We start from the raw sequence: 12687 nt of genomic DNA on the forward strand, positions 1-12687 counted from the left end.
GCCAGTTGTGTTTTGTTAGTGAGTGTGTTGAATGACCAAAAATTTTTGTATGACCCATATTCTCAGAGTACTCTAAATGTTAAAACCATTGTCACTAACATGTGTTAACTCTCTAAGTAACCTGAGTCTGTTTATAGTCCAAAGTCAATTATAGTAAACCTCTAACTTTGTTGGGTAGTATGCCACCTCCCCCTGGCTTCTGCTTAACCATATGCCTATATAGGGATTTACTGATCCAAAGCTTTGGTCTATTTACATAAATCACTTTTACATAAAGCACTCCAGGGCATTGGTGGTTCAGTGATAGGATTCTCGCCTGTTCCGCCCCCTCCTTGTCACACTCTGATTTTCACCAGTCACTTTTCTCTCCACCCTCTCTATATCACATCCTGTTTCCACCCTACTTGGAGAGTATAAAAACAGCTGCTCTTCTGATTAAAGACACCTGGAAATTGCTTTCCGGCTCCGAGAGTTCCAGAGTGTATCTCCTGCGGAAGTTAGTGCGGCACGAGTTCCTGATCCCTCTCCCACGCAGCAGTCTAGATCGGCTCCAGTTGAGTTCTCTCCAAGCCAGAGAGCACTAGCTCAGGAAGAAGTACCCTCAGGCTATCCCGGCATAACTTGTTACAAGTTTTATTTTTTTTCACAAGTAAGAGATTACAGCTATCAAGCCTTCATATGAGGAATCATCTGTTCATATGGTAAACTGTAAGAAGTTCCTCCATATCCAACCTATGTGAATGAACAACATTCACATATTCTTGTACACTTAAATGGTGTATCTTGTCTTGCCACCATAGACCTGCCTTTGTCAGCCAACAATTTAAAGATGTTTCCCTTTATAACATCACCCATGCCACGGACATCCTTTACTACCCCCAAAGACAAATGGCTGTTCCCCTGGACATCACATCCACTGACTGCTTCCCTTAGACTTAAGATATGATCCCACCTCTTCATACCAATAGATACATTCCCCTGTCCTTACCTGTTTACCCTTAGTTGTGGGACCCTAGCTTGTTTTACATCTTCTGCTCACAACAGGTCCTATAATTCTTTTCAACATTTTAATTTATTTATTAATGAGAAAGAGAGGAGAAAAGATAAAGAACCAGATATCTTTCTGGTACATGTGCTGCCAGGGATCGAACTTGGGACCTCACGCTTGAGAGTCTAACGCCTTATCCACTGCGACACCTCCCAGACCACGATCCTATAATTCTTAACAAGCTCATGGCCTTTTTGCAGCAACAGACTGATGCCGTAAAGATGCAACCTATACAAACTCACTATCATAGGCTGGACATGGCAGAATATTGAGTTGCTGTGGAGGATTTGCCCCCCTCCATCAGAATGTCCACCATGTAGAGGGCTGGCTAGCCAATGACGGGTAAGAGGAAACTAGCACTATCCAGTCAACCTAAGACAGGGCACCTGGTACTACTGGGCAAAAATGACCAGGTGTTCCTATGACGGATAAGACAGAAGGCTGATCCCCAACCTAAGACAGGCACAGTCCACCCTGCCACAAAACAAAGTCTGACAAACATCAAAACATGATATAAGACAGGGGGACATGTGGGGAACCACATGTGCCCTCAAGGTTGCTATTGGCATGGCCATAGAGTTTATGTTAAAAGATAGTTCCTGGGAATCAGGCGGTGGTGCCGTGGGTTTAGCGCAGGTGGGGCTAAGTGCAGGAACTGGCTTGAGGATCCCAGTTTGAGCCCCCGGCTCCTCACCTGCAGGGGAATCACTTCATGGGCGGTGAAGCAGGTCTACAGGTGTCTTTCTCTCCCCTTGTCTTCCCCTCCTCTCTCCATTTCTCTCCGCTCTATCCAACAACCACAATATCAGCAATAACAACAATATAATTACAACAATGAAACAACTAGGGCGACAAAAGGCAAGATACCAAAAAAATATATAAAAAAAAAGGGATAAGATAGTTCCCGCTTCCCTATGCCTTAGAGTCTTTGTTAAAAGATAAGTTCTTTTTCCCCATGAATATATAATAATAAGTGAATAGGAAAGATACATCCCCCAATACTCAGTTGGCTAAGGCACCAAACCTCTTTTTCTATAAAGCATTCAAATCAGATGCCCTGCTAACCACGAGAAGCAGATTGTTTGTGTTTCTTCCACAGGAATCCACGAAAAAACCATCTGGACCCCTGCACACCCTGACATCACCCACTAGATTGCACAACTACAGTGGCACCCCCCCCCCCAAAACCCTAGATGTCACCTGACGCGATCTGAAGAACCTGATTCACAGACTCCAAGGACAGAACCTTTTTATTGTCTGTCTCCCTTTCCTGCTTCTGCTTTGCCTGTAACGTTTTGGCAGTTCACAATCTACAGAAAAGCGGAATTCCAGAGGCTGACCTTCTTCATGCAGCATTTCATCCCCTGCCATTTCTCCCCCTAGTTGCCTACTTTGGACTGAGACTTCTATCGGACTTGCTGGTACACCCTTTGGGGACACTTTAGACAATTTTACAGCAGCTTCCTTCCCTTCACATTGCTGGTTTTTCATAGACTGACCCTGAGTAGTTCATAGACTTTAAACACTGTTGCCCTGGGCATTAGATAAAAGGAAAGGGGGAGATGCTGGGAAATTGTGCCGATGCAGTCACATCTGCCATGTTGTCCCCTCAGGCTACTGCTAATTCCCGTGAGAGTTGGGACATTCTGGGAGTGCCTGTTCAGCCATGTTGTGCCCTCAGGGCATTGTCTATATTCCCACGATATTTGGAGTGCTTTGGTTACTCCTCCCCCCTCCCATTCTCACAAGAGTTATTATCCTATCCTGGAGTGCTATGGTTACTCCTCTCCCTTCCCATTCTCGTGAAATCTACTCCTATAAAAGCCCTTCTTCTTCCGCACCTCGCTCTCTTGCCAGCGCCTCACTCCGGTGTTCAGACAAAGGAAAGGTTACTGTGTGAGGCAGCCATTTTCGCTACCTCCACGTGGCTCAACCTGCCTCTCTAGCACCCAACTCTGAGGTGCCAGTGCAAATAAAGATTTGTGTTTCCTCTTCGCTCCAGAGCCCCTCTCTCTCTTCTCCGCGGCCCACACACAACAACAGCTGAAAGCAGAGCACTCCTGTTTGGTATGATTTACGAGTTATTTGGGGGAAGCGGCTAGGTTTACCACTTTAATGTATTATTTTGGCTTGCAGGTGTCTTGCACATGTATATTTTCTATGATTTCACTGACCTAAGCTGTGTTTTTGTGCAAAGAAATAAGGAGAGATGCTATAGAAACAGAGTGTCCCCTGTTGCCATAGCACCTCTTACATGGTGCCAAGGTCTAACCTTAGTCATACAAACCTCAATGCTCTGTGCTACCAGGAAAGCTATTCCTCCAGTCCTGGGAATGATATTACCATTACACTTTTTTTTTTAATGTTTCCCAGCACCTCTAAATATCCTGCCAAATCATATCAAATAGGAATGGTCTACTTTGGGATGGTGGGGGGCACCTCTACAGAGATCATCACTTTCTTCTACTGGGTGGACAGTATACCAAGGATGAGGTACAATACTGGAAGCATCCCATGTACACATCTATCACAGGAAAGTAGTCTGAGTCAGTTTAGAATAGTTTGCTCATGTTAATCACTGCTGATATCATGTAAAGTGTAGAACTATACAGATATAGATGGCCACAGAGAATAGCACCTTCATTACAGAAGATCCCCCCCACCCCTGATTCACTGCCTGCACTGTAGGCGAAAGAAACATCGACAAAAATGGCTGTGCAGAATATCATTCTAAAAAACACACTTTGAGGGAGTCGGGCAGTAGTGAAGCGGGTTAAGCGCAGGTGGAGCAAAGTGCAAGGAGTGGCGTAAGGATCCTGGTTCAAGTACCCAGCTCCCCACCTGAAGGGGAATCGCTTCACAGGTGGTGAAGCAGGTCTGTGGGTGTCTATCTTTCTCTCCCCTTCTCTGTCTTCCCTTCCTCTCTCCATTTCTCTCTGTCCTATCCAACAACAACAACATCAATAATAACTACAACAATAAAACAAGGGCAGCAAAAGGGAATAAATAAATATAAAAAAACATACTTTGAAACTGACATAAAGACCTCTAATCACAAATATTCTAGGCGCCTACTCTGGCTGACTAAGAGTACCCACTGTCTAATCCAGAAATAGGTGTAAAGTAAATAGTTATGAATAAATGAATGAACTAGCAAAACAGACCAAGTTGTCCTAAAAGTAAATGAATTACACACTCAGAATAAAATTTCCAAAACCCTGAGATGTTTCTGTTTCCAACCGTCTTCATAGTGTTCTAGTATTCTCTTGAATGTTCAATGTGCTCCAGTCCATAATTTATCTTCTCAGAAACTAGATCAAGTCTGTAGTATCAGAGATACTCAGGAGGGATAAAAAATACCTCTTGGGGTCCAGGTGCCCAATAATAAAAAAGGACTTAAGTTGGGGGTAACAGTGTCTTTCACAGGGAGATGAGAAACTTACTATACCATGAGCCAACAACTGTATTGTAAACCATTAACCTGCCAATAAAGAAAAAGAGAGACCACACAATATATAACACACACACAATGTTACTTACTGAAGACCACACTTAGAAACTTTAAATGGAGGTCCAAGTGGTGGCGCACATGGTTGAGCACACATGTTACAATGCACAAGGACCCTGGTTCGAGCCCCTGCCCCCCCCCACTGCAGGGGGGAAGCTTTTTGAGTGGTAAAGCAGTGCTGCAGGTGTCTCTCTCTCCCTCTCTATCACCCCCTTCCCTCTCAGTTTCTGGCTGTCTCTATCCAATAAATAAATAAAGATAATTTAAAAACATTCAAAGGAACTTTAAATGGTTTCCCAGTAGACAGATATCACACCTGTAGATCTGGAATAACATCCTGAGCATAGACTGGAGGATGCCTTGGCAGAGGCAAAAGAGGAATCAGGGTGGCAGCATGAAGATAGTTAGCTATTTCCAGATGAGAGATGATGGGGCATACATTTGTGAAAGTGTAAGTGGTGGGAGGAGAGAGATTTGAAAACACAGAAAAGGGCTGGTGAGATAGCTCACCTGGATAGTGTGATGGTTTGCAATGTACTTGACTCAGGTTCAAGCCTGACCCCTAGCACATTGTAGGAAGCTTTGGTTCTGTGGTCTCTTCCAATCTCTCTCCCCCTATGTCTCTATATATTAAAGGAGAAGGAGGAAGAGAAGAAGGAGGAGTAGGAGGAGGAAGGAGAAGAAGATGAAGAAGAAGATGAAGAAGAAGAAGAAGAAGAAGAAGAAGAAGAAGAAGAAGAAGAAGAAGAAGAAGAAGAAGAACAAGAACAAGAAGAACAAGAAGAAGAAGAAGGTGAAGGCAGAAAAGGAGGAGAGTAAGAGGAGGAGGAGGAGAAGAAACTGACAGAACTGGGAGCCTGGGAGTTTGGAGAAATGGAAAGAAGGGTTCAAAGTTCATCCAACTGTTTAATAAACATCTACGGAGTATCTACCACATGACAATCAGTGTCTTATGAGCCAAGAAGATATAAGCCACCAGAAGAGTCATACTTCCTATCTTCAGCTACGATTGTCACACTAAGACTCAAAGGCAGAAATAGGTACAGGGTCTGTTTGTCTTCAGCTAGGGAACTCATCCCTGATTTTTTCAACTCCCCCACCCCATTTCTTGTATCATGTGTGATTAACCGGCTGCGCTACCACCCGACCTCCCTCACACTCCGTTTCTTGAGTATGTGGCCTTCTCTGAGCCTCTTCAAACACAAGGAAAAACACCCTAGCCTTGGACACCTGTAAGCCCTACTTGAGAATGGTTCTGATCTAAATGATGGTCAATAAGGTATTAGCCCTTTAGAATAAATGATTAAACTTGAGAAGGGATATCCCATGTCTTGACCTACTGATTTCCACACACTTGAAACAGTAGAATTCTTTTATCAAACTTAAAAACTTATCCTAGGAATTCAGCCTAGAGAAGATGAAAAGGGAGCTGCAATGACCAAGTAGAAGCTGCACTGACCAAGTCTCATATACTCTGTTCCCCAGCACCTCTCCCCTCCCCAAAGTTCTCCTCTGGAACTTTGAGGTTTTTGCCTCAACTCAAAGTTTAGTTGTGAAAAGCAGCAGGAAAGTCTGGGATGGGGTAGGAGACAGACTTTCTTAAATTCTTATATGAAAGCTAAAAAAAAAGAGTAAAATAAGTGAAACACTGGTTTCTGAGAGACTGTTCTCTCTGAAGAAATAATACATTTGGGGGCATTGGGGGTGGGCAAGTGGTGGCTCACTGAGTTGAGCACACACATCACAATGGGTAAGGACCTGGGTTCAAGCCCCTGGTCCCCACCTTTGGGGGGGGAAGTTTCATAAGCAGTGAATCAGTGCTGCTGCTATCTCCCTGTCTCTCCCTCTTTCTCCCTTCCCTCTCAATTACTTTTAAATATTTATTTATAATATGGAAATATTGACAAGACCATAGGATAAGTGCAGTACAATTCCATATAATTCCCACCACCAAAACTCCATATCCAATCCCCTCCCTTGAAATCTTCCCTGTTCTTTATCCTTCTGGAAGTATAGACCCAGGATCATTGTGGGGTGCAGAAGGTAGAAGGTCTGGCTTCTGTAATTTCTTCCCTGCTGAACATGTCAGTCCATACTCCCAGCCTGTCTCTCTTTCCCTAGCGAGACAGGGACCTAGGGAGGCAGGGTTCCAGGATACATTGGTGGGGTCGTCTGGCCAAAGAAGTCAGGTTTGTACCATGGTAGCATCTGGAACCTGGTGGCTAAAAGAGTTAAGATATAAAGCAGAACAAATTGTTGACTAATGATGAACCTAAAGGCAAGAATATTATAGATGAAGATTTGGGGTCTCCATTTTGGAAAAAGCAAGTATGTCTCTTTTAGGTATATTCCAAGGGGCCCATGACTTTTCTAGTTTTTGCCTGAGTCTGACAGCTAGCACACAGGTGGACCCAAGGTATTGTCCAGGAAGATTGTATCATAGTTGGAAAAAGGACTAGAATGCTGGATCAGGGAAGAGAGTAGCTCCCTAATATGAGAAAAGTATATAAATACCTTAACTGTAAACCCCATTGATTTGATCTGGGGCCCATATTCAGCACAGAAGCCTGTGTAACCTCTGCATTCCTATAGGTCTGAGCTCACATTCTGTGGTCACAGCTAGGAACATTCCAGGCTGCACTAATTTCAGGACCCATCTTCCTCGGGTGATAGGTAGAGTATGTTGCCCAACCTCCCTTAGGAGAATGGAACTGTCCTTACCATTGTTGATCCACACTGAGAGTAAGGTCCTATCCCTCTCAACTTCTCTCTGTCTTATCAAACAAATAAACAATAAAAATGAATAATAGCTTTAATCTGAATTGTAATTTTAGGTGCCAAATAACAGTAGAAAGACATTAAGTAAGGTCTTGACAAGAAGCAGATGGAAATCTGATTAAGTAATTTGAGGAAATATAATCAATGACTATCTAGAAGGCATGTGAGATCACAAGAAAACAGCAATTCCCATCAAAACAAGCTTGAGTTCTTGCCCCTGGGTTGTGAGTAGTCTCAAGTTCCTCCCAAGAAAAATAAGGACTGCAACCAGCAGGGGAGCCTGACAGGATGAAAGCTGAGGGTGAAATACCCCTCTACCTAGAACTAACCTGCTACAGACCTGCAGCTCAGTGAGGAAGGTTAGGGAGTATTCTGGGGCAATAAACAGGAAGTGTTCAGCTCAAGTAGTTGGCCTGGTTTGTAAATGAGTGAATAATTTAATGCCATTTTCATACTTGGATGGCAAGAAAATATAATGTAAGATAGTCATTTTTATGGTATTAAATTCAGGAAAATGATATGTTCTTAAGTGATAAAAAAAAAAAATGCCTTTGACACCATGGGACAACCATGTGGATTTTCAGTATATCTCCCTGGGGTATCCGGGAAAAATTTGTTTGATCTTTCCTTAAAGACAGTAGTAGGCAGACAATTGATAGTATCTACCCTGAAAGGAGATTCTAAGGACAGTTTCAGTTAAATTGCACAGTTGTTACAAAGAAGCTTTTGCTTCAGGTGATTTTACCAAAACATTCAGCTAGAGAACAACACGTCAAGTGCCTCCAAAAATCTTCCACGTTTTGAAGACTTTTGTACTTCAGTAGCTTTGACTTTTTAATGTATAACTTCACTTTAGCAATGATATCTGTATTAGGAGATTTTAGTAATATAGTTCTACGCATATGTGTGTGTGCACACACAATTCACCTCACTCAACTCCAAAGGTCTGATGCCCTCAAACCAAATAGAACCCCCCACCTGTTCCTCTTCCACCTCCCCCTTATCTTGAAAAACCACCTTAGTTTCGCACAGAATCTAACTATTGATATGTTGTTAATGTCTCTATGGAGCTATGCCTTTGGGTAGTGGAGACATATCTGCAAGGTACCTACAGGAATAATCAACAAGTGGGCCCAAAACATCATAGGTGCAGTTGAAGCATAACTTGATTTTCTTCCCAAATGTTTCTTTGAATGGGGTGGGGATCCCTGAGTAAAAACTCCAGAGGACCAGGAATCTTGGTATCCAGGCTTACCACCTCTTTGGGGAAGAGAACTGTTAGCAGCTTCTGTTTTATTTCTTTGCTTATCTTCTTTCCACCCATGCACTATTTTTTATTTATTCAGTTTCACTATTGTTAATGTAATATCTGAAATAAAATGCAAGATTTAAGGACTGATTCATTTTTAGTACCACTGATCTATCTTTCCAGTTTTTTGTTTTGTTTTGTTTTGTTTTTGCCTCTGGAGTTATCGTTCTCCCTGCCACTCCACTCCCATGAAGTAAGTGTCAGTGCTGAACCAAGAATCCTCAGGCATTCCAGAAGGGAGCTGCTGTTTCTAACCTTTCAGGGCACAGCCTGGAGGAGGGAGCAGTACGAAAAAGAAATTGTACAGGACAGTCATACTGACTGAGAACTGCTTCTGCAGTACAGGGATTTGTAATCATCTGGCCCCAACAGCCCTTTGAACATTCCTCTTCCTCCCAGGGAGCTTTCAAGGATTTGGAGAGGGTCCCAGTCAGGCACCTCTGAGGAAGGCTCTTCTGACCCGGTACATAGTACTAACAGTCCATCACTGTCCCCTGACCTCACAGAGCTCTTGGGATGCATTGGATCGACCTTCCCGTGGTGCATCCCGTGAGTACCCATTCATTGGGGAAACTGACGATCCTTCCTAGCCGACTGAATCCACATGGATCCCAGTCACTTTCAAAGCCAGCAACAAGCTCCTGACAGCTTTCAAGCTGTTGGTCCTGCTCTTCGAGTCCACCCCGTCCAACGTTTGACGTCTCGTCATCCAATCTGGTCCCCTACGCCTACACTGAACTTCTCTGTTCCAGACTCATGGAAACAGAGTTGGCAGTCAGCTGAGGTAAAGAACAAACACCTCATCACAGACCCCTGCAAGCTTCAACCCGGCTTTGACCTAGCACATTATGACTGGGCCCTCCTCCATCGCTATCGAACAGGTCATGGCCGGTGCGCCGCTATGTTCCATCGCTGGGGAGCCAGAGACTACCTGAACTGCCCCTGCAGCCACAGACAGACTATGACCCACATAGTCAACAACTGCCACCTCTCCAGATTCAAAGGAGGTCTCGAAACTTTACATCAGGCTCAACCTGACGCTGTTGACGGGCTACGGAAGAAGGGCAAACGCTAGAAGAAGAAGAACAGAGCTCTTGGTTAGGGCTTACTAGGACTTCCTACAGGTGAGTCTCCATTCACAGTCCACAGCAAGACTTCCAGAAACAGTCATGGTGGGAGGCAGTTAATTCCCAGTATAGCTATTTGCCTCCTCTCACTTTCTCTCATCACTTTCTTCCCCTCCTCCTTTCTCTCCATCTACCTTCCCTCCTGTCAGTTTCAGCCCCACTCACACATACCATATGACAAACTCTTGCTTTCTTCCTAAGTGTGAGTCCAGCACCAGAAACTGGTGTCATCAGCTAAGAGGTTGTCTCCTCCTTTCCACTTGCAATAGGAGGGACCACTAGATCACTGCCCAGCTCTGCAAGGGAATCTCCTCAGAGAAAGTGACAGTTTGTGCCATGTACCAGGCACCAAGTCAGAAGACCTTTGCCCCAGGGGCTGGGTGGAGACACACATGGTTGAGTGCACACGTTACAATGCTCAAGGACCCAGGTTCAAGCCCCCAGTCCCAATCTGCAGGGGGAAAGCTTCACAAGTGGTGAAGCAGTGCTGCAGGTGTCTCTCTGTCTCTCACCCTCTTTATCTCTCCCTTCCCTCTCAATTTCTTACTGTATAAATAAATAAAGATAACAAAGAATTTTTTAAAAACAGAATACCTTTGCTCAAAGGTGCCTGACAGGGACCCTCTCCACTGCACCACTTCTCAGGCCCTGACATGGAAAATTCCCCTTTCAGGCTGGACCAAACCAAAAGGTTAGCTAGCAGTTGTGCATTCCTATGTGTACTTGTGTAGACATTAATACTCTACTCCATATTTTTACAGCCTTCTAGTTTAGATCATTCAACTCTGATACACCTCCAATTACTAACAATTCCTATCTCTGTCTGGTAGAGAGAAAGTGATGGTTTGTTAGTAGTCTGAGGTATCTCAGAGTTGAATGATCTAAACTATCATCCCTATTTTTTACTGAATTTATATGACTTTGGTTGCTACAAGTGCAATTATGTTAAATGACTGCAATGCTAAGAACAGCTAACACAAGAAATGCACTGACTCTTTATCAGAGCATAATTCCTCTGCAAGAAGCAGAAGTTCAGGTTGACAAATAACTTCTTCAAGGGTCACAGAGTAAATATTAATAGTTTAAAGATTGTTTCAACTATTAATCCCTGCCCTGTGGTCAAAAGCAGCTGCTAGGTGCCACTATGGCAAATGAAAGTGATTGTGTTTGTAAATACAACTTAATTTACAGAACAGGAAGTTGGCTCATAGATGCTAATATGCAATCCCTGGACTTAAGTAATGGTTCTCAAATATTAGTGAGCAGCGAAATCAATAGAATTTCTGATTAAGTAAATGTAGAAAACCCCAGGATTTTATGTTGCTTTTGAAATATGGTGCTGCTGAATGAATGCTGATATGTGTGATTTCCAAGTCAACAGTCTCATTATTTTAGAAAGAGATTGAGGAGAAAGGGGTAGACACAGAAAGAAAGGACTCCACCATCCATGAAACTTCCACTGGTGCCATCCCTGCAACTTCAATGTGGTTCCCAGTTTAAATCCAGGAGGCCTTATAAATGGTAAGGCACAACTCTACCAGATGTCCTCTCTGTCTATCTGTCTAAAACTCGACTCTTCAGTTTCTTTCTTTCTTCCTTTCTTTATCTCACCCTTTCTTTCTTTCTTTCTTTCTTTCTTTCTTTCTTTCTCCTTTCTTTCTTTCTTCCTTTCTTTCTTTCTTTCTTTCTTTCTTCCTTCCTTCCTTTCCTTTCCTTTCCTTTATTTTTTTTTCCAGAACACTGCTCAGCTGTGGTTTATGGTGGGACTTCAGAACTTCAGGCATGAGAGTCTCTTTGCATAACCATTATGCTATCTACCCCCACCTTGACTCCTGAGTTTCTAACAAATTGTTAGGTGATGCTGATTCTGCTGGATGAAGGACCTCACTTTGAGAAACACCAAACTAAAGTTTCACATCTTGATTCCTGGTCCCAGTGAACTGTGAATAGTGGTGAATATATTACATCAAGGTGGCCTATCCTAATTTTTTAAAATTTCTTTATTGGGGAATTAATGCTTTACATTCGACAGTAAATACAATAGTTTGTACATGAATAACATTTCCCAGTTTTCCACATAACAGTACAACCCCCACCCCAGGTCCTCCGTCATCCTTTTTGAACCTGTATTCTCCACCCCACCCACCCACCCCAGAGTCTTTTACTTTGGTGCAACATGCCAATTCCAGTTCAGGCTCTACTTGTGTTTTCTCTTCTGATCTTGTTTTTCAACTTCTGCCTGAGAGTGAGATCATCCCATATTCATCCTTCTGTTTCTGACTTATTTCATTTAACATGAATTGTTTTAAAATTTTTTTATATTTATTTTTCCCTTTTTTTGCCCTTTTTTATTGTTGTAGTTATTGTTGTTGTTATTGATGTCATTGTTGTTAGATAGGACAGAGAGAAATGGAGAGAGGAGGGGAAGACAGAGGGGGAGAGAAAGATAGACACCTGCAGACCTGCTTCACTGCCTGTGAAGTGACTCCCCTGCAGGTGGGGAGCCAGGGGCTCAAACCGGGATCCTCTAGCCGGTCTTTGCGCTTTGCGCCACGTGCGCTTAACCCACTGTGCTACCACCCGACTCCCAACATGAATTTTTCAAGGTCCACCCAAGATCGGCTGAAAACAGTGAGGTCACTGTTTTTAATAGCCGAATAATATTCCATTGTGTATATATACCATCCTAAATTATATACTATCCTAAATTTTTCTTAAAATTGAGCCCTAATAAAAAGCTTACTAGGCAATGGCTTCATGGGAAGAAAAATGGGGAGTCAGAGAAGCAAGAATCAGAAAAAAAAATAAGTGATGAAGGAAATGAGTGAAAGCAAAAGAGGGGACTATGTGACTTAGCTGGCTACAGCTTCACAACAAACACAACCACCTGCTCACTTTCTCCACTGTCTCCACAGAG

The sequence above is a fragment of the Erinaceus europaeus genome, chromosome 15, assembly GCF_950295315.1.
Source record: "Erinaceus europaeus chromosome 15, mEriEur2.1, whole genome shotgun sequence".
In the NCBI taxonomy this organism is placed as follows: Eukaryota; Metazoa; Chordata; class Mammalia; order Eulipotyphla; family Erinaceidae; genus Erinaceus; species Erinaceus europaeus.